Raw genomic sequence first — 10399 nt, 5'->3', positions numbered from 1 at the left:
TTCCGGCACCTTTTCCGTCCGGCTTTTCCCTAGGCTCTTTGCTAGTCTCTCTCTCTGGTATTTTCCCACTTCTTCCCGCTTCTTCCCTCCTAGGTTTCCTATCCGAGTCACAGCACCATTATGTCGCTCCCCGTCTTTGTGGAGGAACGACACAGGACCCTGCCTAGGCTTCATATCTGAGTCACGGCACCATTATGTCACTCCCCCTCTTCGTGGAGGAACGACACTACACCCTGCACTGTTCTTTTGTCTGCTCGGCCCTCCCCGCGTTTGCTGCTGGTTCTTCCCGGGTTGGCTACCGTCCCTTCCACCTCCGTGGAAGGGCGGTTCCCCCTGCCACTTTCTCCACTTCCGCGCGGGAGTGGCACACCACCGGCTGGCTCTCTCGGGGGCTGCACAGGTGTTCCTTCAGATAGATGTTCCTGGTGCATGTTGTCTCTCTCCTCCTTTATAGTCCTCTTCCACCAATCCCAACTCTGCTACCCACACGCCGAGTATGCTGCTCTCCTCCAATCAGGAGCAGGTCCTACAGTTTATTGGTTGAACTGGAGGCAGCTGTGTAGAAGCTGTTTCCTCCTCTCCCAGCGCCATATTGTGGGAGAGCAGATGCATAGAATAAGTCTTAATTCCAGTAACTTAGTCTAGTCTGAGTTGCTCCCTGTTGCTCCCCACACGATAATGGCTGCAATGATCCTGATATAGGCACCAGACTAAATCCCCCTCTGGTGAGTTGCAGTGAGAAGTGTCATATGGCCTTAGCAGTGTTCTCCTCTTATGGATAAAGAACTGAAGACACAGCTAGTAAGAGTGGACACCTGCATTCAAAACAAACCAGGAACACCTAGTGCCCCAACTCACATACTTACTTCCACACCTTCTTGCCTCACTGATCCAGCATCATGTTCTCAGGACATGTGTTTAGCCCTGAGGTATATCTTCAGTTTTGCACCAAGAGCCTGTATCTTTTTATCTTTCAGGAAAATGGAAAAGCATCTCAAGAGAAACTAGGGGTGGTGAGAGCACAGTCTCAGGGAAGAGTTAGGGAGACAACGGCAGAGGCACTCACATTAGAGGGACCCAGCAGGCCTACATGGAGGGTGTCAACATGCACAAATCCGGACCCCAGCAGCTGAGGGTCTCCACACAGCTTTGGAGAGAGAGGTGAGACCAGACTGTAGCAGCCCAAGCCACTGGCAATAAAGCTCCAAGAAAAGCCTAGACAGAATCCAACTTAGAGCCCTGTGGGTATAGTGTACCTGCCAAATTAGAGAGGAGAAAGAGGGGGACATGTTTCTCTCTCCCTGATCAGCCTGCAATGGCATCCTGTAACAAGCTGACAGAGAGCAGGGGCCAGTTTGGACATATGCAGCAGTTGCACCAGCTTGTGTCCACATCCAGCAGCCAGACAGGTGGAGACTCCTGAGTCTGGTGGGAGAGAATGGACAGGAGGCTGTGTGCTCGTGACTGTGGGAGGCTTATGTTCCAGGACTGTGAAACACAGAAGAGCCTGCGGGGCTTTGAAAACACTGAGCCTGCGTGGGAAGGCTCAGATTGTGGCTGGGACTTTGGGCAGTGACTGTGGCAGACTCCACATGCTCAGGGCTCCCTGTTTCCCTGGTGGGAGATATTGCTGGGGAAATCTGCTTACACCAAAGACTGCACAGATCCTTTGTGTGGTCCTTGTGGAAATGTGGGTGAATATTTCACCCACTGGTGCTAGCACTCAGACACTGGTCTCCTTTGAGGAGAGGAGTTCAGCTGGGGCTATGCCAACAGAAGAGAAAAACCTCCCCTTTGATTAAAGTGGAGATTTACCATGCCCAACCAGGGTGTCAGCTTAACACTCCCTTCATCCTGGAGCACTGAACAGAGGTTGCTGGCCAAACTCACCAAACTCCTCTAGGTATTACCTGAAAGCAGACACTCCATTAATCCACACATAATCCAAAGATAAAAGACACCAAAGCGAAAATAAACAAACAAATGTCAATACAAATGCCAAATAATATATGCATCCATTCAAGAATCAAGAAAAAGGAACAGAACATAGTGCCCCCCAAAGGATACAATACTTCTATACTAGATAGTGAAGATGAAAATTTTGAAGAAATGCCAGAAATGCTATTCAAAAAATTGATCATTATATTACATAGAAGTAATGAGAAGCAAATGCAAGCACTAATGAAATCTGTACATGACACGAAAGAACATTTTGCCCACGAAATTGAGATATTAAAGAGAAAGCAAAATGAAATCTTGGAAAATGAAGAATTCAATAAACAACAAAAATGCAGTGGAAAGCCTTAACAGAATCAGTGAAGCAGAAGAAAGAATATCTGACTTAGAAGACAAATTGCAGGAATCCTGCAGTCAGACAAAAAACAACAAGAAGAAATTAGAAAACTATCAAACACTGTTGGGAATCTACAGGATACTTTCGAACAACCCAACATACAGGTTCTAGGAGTTCCACAAGGCATGGAAAGAGAGAAAGGATTAGAAGATAATTTTAGTGAAATAATAACAGAAAACTTACCTAATTTGGACAAAGAAAGGTACATCTAAGTGCTCAAAACACATAGAACGTTTAATAGACATGACCAGGATAGATCTTCACCACGACACATTGTAATCAAACTCTCTACAGGAAAACATAGAGAGAAGATTCTAAAATATGCATGATAGAAATGCCAGATTATTTTCAGAAGAACTCCAATTAGACTCACAGTAGACTTCTCATCAAAATACCAACAGGCTAGGAGAGAATGGCACGATATAGTCCATGTCTGAAGAGAAATAAACTGTCAACCCAGAATATTATAACCTAAAAAGCTCTCACTTATGAATTAAGGTTAAAATACATTCCATAACAAACAGAAATTGAAAAAAACTTGTCACCACCCATCCAGCCTTGCAAAAGATGCTTAAGGATGTGCTGCACACAGAAATACAGAAACATGGTAATCACTAAAAAAGAAGGTGATGGAAGAAAATCTCTCAGTGAAAGTACAAGGGAAATACAAAGTAAAAACTAGGAATATTTATGGAAAAATGGCAAGGCAATGTCATTACTTATCAATAGTCATTTTTTTAACTCATATTTTTGTTAGTAATTTTTTAATTATTTATTTATTTATTTAATGTTTTTTACAGTTAGAGTTAGACAGTGATAGAGAGAGAGAGACAGAGAGAAAGGTCTTCCTTCCGTTGGTTGCCCCCCAAATGGCCGCTATGGCAGGCGTGCTGCGTCGATCCAAAGCTGGGAGCTAGGTGCTTCCTCCTGGTCTCCCATTGGGGTGCAGGGCCTAAGCACTTGGGCCATCCTTCACTGCCTTCTTGGGACACAGCAGAGAGCTGGATTGGAAGAGGAGCAACCGGGACTAGAACCTGGAGTGCTGGCACCGCAGGCTGAGGATTAGCCTAGTGAGCTATGGTGCTGGCCTATCAATAGTCATTTTAAACATAAATGACCCCAACTTTCAAGTTAAAAAAACATAGGCTGGCTGAATGAATTAAAAACCAAAATCCATCTCTTTGCTGCCTATAAGAAACACATCTCACCAACCAAGATGCAAGCAGACTGAAACTGAAAGGATGGAAAAAGATATTCCATGCTAACAGAAACAAACAAACTCAAAGCTGGTGCAGCCATCTTAGTATCAGAAAAAAATAGACTTTAACACAAAAACTATTAAAAGAGATAAATAAGGGCACTATGTAATGATTAAAGGATCATTTAAGCAAGAAGATGTACCTATTATAAATATATATGCACCTAATTAAAGGACACTTGGCTATTTAAAAGAAATGTTAAGGGATATAAAGGGAGACATAGACTCAAATAAAATAATAATGGCGGACTTCAATACACCATTTTCCCCAATGGACAGATCAGCCAGACAGAAAATCAACAAGGAAATATGAGTTAATTGACATAATAGATCAAATGGACCTAACAGATATCTACAGAACTTTCCATCCTATAGTTTCAGAATACACATTCTATTCACCAGTGCATGGTGCTTGCTCTAAGACTGACCACATGCTAGGCCATAAATCAAATCTCAGCAATTTCAAAAAAATCTAAATCATACCATGCATCTGCTAGGAGCACAATGCAATGAAGCTGGAAATAAACTGATCTTCTGTATATAAAGAGAATTGAAAATGAATCTTGATGTGAATGGAAGAGGAGAGGGAGCAGGAAAGGGGAGGGTTGCAGGTGAGAGGGAAGTTATCGGGGGGAAGCCATTGTAATCCATAAGCTGTACTTTGGAAATTTATATTCATTAAATAAAAGTTAAAAAAAGACAAAAAAAAAAAAAAAACCCGAAACCTCTAGAACATATAGAAACACAAAGAGACTGAACAACATGTTCCTGAATGAACAGAAGGTCATAGATGAACTCAAAAGAGAAATAAAAAAAATTTTGGGAAACAAATGAAGGGAACAATACAACATATCAAAACTTATGAGATATAACAGAAGCAGTGTTAAGAGGAAAAGATATAGTATTGGTGCCTGTAGCAGGAAATTGGAAAGGTACCAAATAAATGGGCTATCAATGCATCTCAAGAATCTAGAAAAACAACAGCAAACCAAACTCAAAACTAGTAGGCGAAATAAATAATTAAAATCAGAGAGAAATAAATAAAATTGAAAAAAGAAAACCAATTCAAATGATCAGCAAAACGAAGAGCTGGTTTTTTGAAAGAATAAGGAAAATCGACACACAATTGGCCTAATTAATCAAAAAAAGAGAGAAGAACTAAATTAATAAAATTAGAAATAAAAAAGGAAATGTAGCAACAGTCTCAGAAATAAAAAGGATCATCAGTCATTACTACAAAGAGCTGTCTGCCAACAAACTGGGAAACCTAGAAGAAATAGCTAGGTTCCTGGACACATACAACCTACCTAAATTGAGCCATAAAGACATAGAAAATCTAAACATATGCATAACCAAGACGGAAATAGAATCAGTAATAAAGACCCTCCCAATTAACAAAAGCCCAGGACTGGATGGCTTCACTTCGAGACATGTAAAGAATAACTAACCCCAATTCTTTTAAAGTTATTCAAAACAATTGAATGGAAGGGAATCCCCCAAAATTCTTTCTATGAAGCCATCATCACCTTCAATCTTAAAGCTGAAAAAGATGCAAAGGAAAGAAAACAATAACCAATTTCCCTGATGAACATAGATGCAAAAACCCTCAACAAAATTCTAGCCAGTTGAATCCAACAACACATCAGGAAGATCATCCACCCAGACCAAGTAGAATTTATACTTTGTATGTAGTGATGGTTCAATATTCACAAATCAATCAATGTGATACATCACGTTAACAAACTGAAGAATAAGAGCCAGAAAGGGATGCCCACTGTCACCATTGCTATTCAATATAATCCTGGAAGTTTTAGCCAGAGCCATTAGGCAAGAAAAAGAAATCAAATGGACACAAATTGGGAAAGAGGAAGTCAAATTACCCCTATTTGCAGATGGCATGATTCAATATATAGAGGATGCAAAAGACTCCATGAAGAGACTACTTGAACTCATAGAAGAGTTTGATAAAGTCATAGGATTTAAATCAATACATTGTATACACAGACAATGTCATGACTGAGAAAGAACTTCTAAGATTAATTCCATTCACAATCATTACAAAAAATCAAATACCTTGGATTAAATTTAACCAAGGATGTCAATGATCTCTATGATGAGAATTATAAAACAATAAGAAAGAAATAGAAGAAAATAAAAAAAAAAATCGGAAAATCTTCCATGTTCATGGATCGGTAGAATCAATATAATCAAAATATCCATTCTTCCAAAAGCAATTTACAGATTCAATGCAATACCAATCAAAATACCAAGAACATTATTCTCAGATATAGAAAAATTATGTTGAAATTCACATGGAAACACAAGAGACCCTTAATAGCTAAAGCAATCTTATACAACAAAACAAAGTCAGAGGCATAACAATACCAGATTTCAAAACATACTACAGGGCATGCAAAACAGTGGTACTGGCAAAAAAACAGGCATGTAAGCCAATGGAACAGAATAGAAATGCCAGAAGTCAGTTCAATATCTACAAGCAACTTATATTTGACAGAGGAGCTAAAATCCACCCCTGGAGCAAGGACAATCTCTTCAATAAATGCTGTTGAGTAAATTGGCTTTCCACACACAGAAATATGAAGCAAGACCTCTACCTTACATCTTACACAAAAATTCACTCAAAATGGACTAGAGTCCTAAATCTATGACCTGAAACCATAATATTATTAAAGCACATTGGGGAAACTCTGCAAGACATTGGCATAGGCAAAGACTTCTTGGAAAAGACCTCAGAGGCAATAGCAATCATAGCCAAAATTCACAAATGGGATTATATCAAATTGGGAAGCTTCTGTACTACAAAAGAAACACTCCGGAACGTGAAGAGGCAACATACAGAATGGGATTAACTATTTGCAAACTATGCAAATGATAAAGATTAATAACCAGAATATATAAAGAGATCAAGAAACTCCACAACAACAAAACAAACCACCCAGTTAAGAAATGGAAAATCCATATAACTAAGATCTAGCATTTTCTGACTGTAAAGCATCTACTTGTTTCCCTACCTCTTTCCTTCTCTTCTCCTTCCTGTCTTCCTTTTTCCCCATGCCACATTATCTTAGTGTTGATTTATGAAGAGAAGACTCTTTACAAGTCGTCAAGGCACTATAGCTTTCCATGTGCTCACGGACTAAGTTTAAGATCCCACACTTTACAATTATCCTTAGTACTCAGTCTTGTGTCAGTTCCCCTGCTTCTACTCCCCATGTCCTCTTGAATCCTGATGTGGCTGTCAAATTGTATTCTTTTCCATTCTTAGAACAGAGTTGGTTTATCTATTTATTATTATTGGCTTTTCTACATGTATCCCATCTACCAGGATGCATTAGTTGAGTGACCTAAGCAACTTATAAAGACTAAAAAATAAATTTAGCTACATAAGACACAAATGAAATTTTACTCTTGAAACAGTCAGCAGATAAAGGACCAGGTGTTCTTCGCAAGGACAGAAGATCACAGAGTTCTCCCATCTCATTGCTCTGCTGTTACCCAGGCTCCTATACTTGCCGTGAGGCAGCAGCTGACCTCTTCATATTCTTACTTCTTGTCAGAGGATTCTGTTATTAAGGAGATGGCTTGGAAGCTGAGCTCATTCCTTGAGCTCATATCTCATTCTCATATGGCCACATCTTGTTACAAGAATGTTGGGTGATGGGGACTCTGCTGAGCAGCCAATTCTCATCCATCATAGGGAAGTTTTATGTTTAAAAGGAAGAAAAGAAGAATGGCTAAGGTTGGTGTTGGGAGCAGTGGGCTAAGCTACCTCTCATGACTCTGGCATCCCTTATTGGAGGGCTGGATTGAGTTCTGGCTGCTCCACTTTGGATCCACTTGCCTGCTAATGTGCTTGAGAAAGCAATGGAAGATGGTCCAAATACTTGTGTTTCTGCTACCCATGTAGAAGCCCAGTATGGGGTTCCTGACTGTTGTTTTCACCTGGAGCAGCCCTAGCCATTGTAGCCATTGAGGAAGTAAACCAGGAGACAGAAAATCTCAATCTCTCTTTCTTCCTCTCTTTTTCTCTCTCCTCCTCCTCCTTTTCAAATAAATAAGTCAATTTTTTAAAACAAGGAAAGAAAAATGGAAACTGGAGAGGAGCATTGATTCTTGGGAGACTCTGCCATACAATTATCTTCTTCCATCTTTTTCACTCATCATCCATCCTACTGATAGGTCACTATGATTACATGAAGCATTCTCTGACCAACCTCTGGCAGATGCTCTCTCTGTTTCTACCCCTAATATAGTATTTTCCAAATTGCTTCAAAACATTTCTGCTTACTGCCTTCCTCACCTCTACACTGTGAAGATTTTGAGAATAGAGATGGTGTCTTATTCATCTTTATGTTATTCCTCTGACAAACTGGCCTTTCCAGGTGGCCAATAGGTTTATATGAGTGAGAATGAACAATTTAAAGTTATCTGAGGAACATCGTGCAACAGAATATTGCTGCAAGATTTCATAAAATAAAATGTTTGCTCAGGGGGCTTTTGATAATGCTAATAACTCATTTTCATACAATACTGAAATGGTTACTAGCAAATTTCCCCCATGCAGTATTTTATTTTTAATCTAAACCTCACAAAACAGTTAACTAAAAGAGCATGTAGTGCTGCCACCAACTCACGGCTCAAGAAACTAAGGCTTGGAAAGTTTGAAGTTTGGGCAGGTCATACAACCAGGAGTGGTTGGGCCAGTCTAGCTGGGAGTCAGATTGTGTTGTTCTAAATCAAGTGTCCTTAAGCTTCAAGAGAGACTGTGTTTCTGGATACACATGTATACCAGGGTGCAAATAAATAAGACGACCAAGGAAAAACCAATAGGCTAGACATCAGTCTCCCACCAAGGACAGTGTTTCTGATCCCTTTGAGATAGTATTCATAGCTGTGTACTCTAGTCAAGAGTTCTGGACTCAGGATAATTTGCTCTGTGCCTTTAAGTAAATTGTGACAATCATCTGAGACTGAATTTTCATTTTCTATAAGATAGAGACAATAATATTCTCAACTTACTGTGAGGCTTAAATGATCTGTAAGTTATTTGTCATACAAGGTGTACTCAATTAAATGTAAATTTTCAATCAACTTATTTCCTTTTTGAAAGATGGAATTCAGTCTTAAGTTTCCTCAAATAATAAAATCTACCTTTTATATAGAACCCATTATGACCCAAGCATTTTTTCTTCATTCCACCAAAATTATTTATTTATTTATTTAAAAAATGTTATTTAAGGTATGCAAGTTCCATTTTTTTCTTTTTTTTTTTTTGACAGGCAGAGTTATAGACAGAGAGAGACAGAGAGAAAGGTCTTCCTTCCATTGGTTCACTCCCCTAATGGCCGCAATGGCTGGTGCTGTGCCAATCCAGTCAGGAGCTGGGTGCTTCCTCCGGGTATTCCATGTGGATTCAGGGACCCAAGCACCTGGGCCATCCTCCACTGCCCTCAGGGCCACAGCAGAGAGCAGGACTGGAAGAGGAGCAACCAGGACTAGTACCTGGTGCTCCAACCGGGACTAGAACCCAGGGTGCCGGTGCCGCAGGCAGAGGATTAGCCAATTGAGTGAAGGCACCGGCCTCATGTATTTCATATACACAGATTTAGGAACATAGTGACACTTCCAACCCTACCCTACTCCCACCAATGCTCTTACACTTTTTCCTCCTCCCTCTCCTATTCCACACTTAATTGTTACAAGGACTTATCAGTATAATTTATGTTCATAAGGTTAACCCTACATTATATAAAGAGTTCTACAAATAGTTTAAAGAAAAATACATGGAACATGTGGGGAGAACGTTGTCAGTGTCATGTAGTGTTAAAGTAATGACTTCACATTCACCAACAACCAATAGTTAAGTTAAAAATGCCATTCCTATATCACTTGCAGGGTAACCAATGTGAATTTTGCTGCAAAATAAAGCCTTTCATTTTTTTTACAGCTCAGTAATACTCCATAGTGTATATATATACCATAATTTCTTTATGCAGTCATCATTTGATGGACATCTGGGTTGATTCCATATCTTAGCTATTATGAATTGAGTTGCTACAAACATGGAAATACTTATAAATCTCTCAGTGCTGATATCTTTTCATTTGAAAAAAAATATCAGGAGTTGGATTGCTGGCTCATATGATAGCTCTATATTCAGATTTCTGAGGTATCTCCATACTGTCTTCCACAGTAGTTGTACCAGTTTACATTCCCACCAACAGTGGGTTAAGTTACCTTTCCCCCATATCCTCAGGAGAATTTGCTGTTTGTTGATTTCTGTATGAGCGCCATTCTAATTTGGGTAAGGTGAAACCTCATTGTGGTTTTGAATTGCATTTCCTTGATGTATAGTGATCCCGGGCATTTTTTCCAGGGTCTGTTAGCCATTTGAATTTCCACACTTAAAAAATACCTGTTCAATTGATCACTTGGACTGGTGAGATGGCAATGGTACATGCAACCTTGATGGGATTGTATTGGAATCCCCTGGCACATTTCTAACTCCACCATTTGGGGCAAGTCCGATTTAGCATGTTCCAAATTGTACATATCCTCCCTCTCTTATTCCCACTCTTATATTTAACAGGGATCACTTTTCAGTTAATTTAAACATCTAAGAATAATTGTGTATTAATTACAGAATTCACCCAATAGTATTAAGTAGAACAAAAAAATACTAAAAGGGATAAAGTATTAAATTGTACATCAAAAGTCAGGACAAGGGCTGATCAAGTCACTGTTCCTCATAGTGTCCATTTCACTTC

This window comes from Oryctolagus cuniculus, chromosome 6 (assembly GCF_964237555.1).
Source record: "Oryctolagus cuniculus chromosome 6, mOryCun1.1, whole genome shotgun sequence".
In the NCBI taxonomy this organism is placed as follows: domain Eukaryota; kingdom Metazoa; phylum Chordata; class Mammalia; order Lagomorpha; family Leporidae; genus Oryctolagus; species Oryctolagus cuniculus.
Note: the sequence above shows the minus strand (reverse complement) of the source record.